Below are 264 nucleotides of genomic sequence, written 5' to 3'. Positions count from 1 at the left end.
TCCTCTCCCCTATTTAATTCTCCATCTTCTTTTTCCCTTTTTCTCTAATCTCGTTTCCTTCGTCTATTTCATTCGCTCTATTTCGTCTATTTAGTGTTTTTTTATCTCTTAATTTGTATTTATTCGCTTATACATATTCATATTTAATTATCTTTATTGTGTGTGTGTGTGTGTGTGTGTGTGTGTGTGTGTGTGTGTATGTGTCCTTTTTGCATAACAAACAGGTATATGTTTTTTTACAGTAATCAAGTACAGTAATCATTT

This window comes from Penaeus chinensis, chromosome 2, assembly GCF_019202785.1.
Source record: "Penaeus chinensis breed Huanghai No. 1 chromosome 2, ASM1920278v2, whole genome shotgun sequence".
In the NCBI taxonomy this organism is placed as follows: domain Eukaryota; kingdom Metazoa; phylum Arthropoda; class Malacostraca; order Decapoda; family Penaeidae; genus Penaeus; species Penaeus chinensis.
This window is presented reverse-complemented; position numbering follows the sequence as displayed.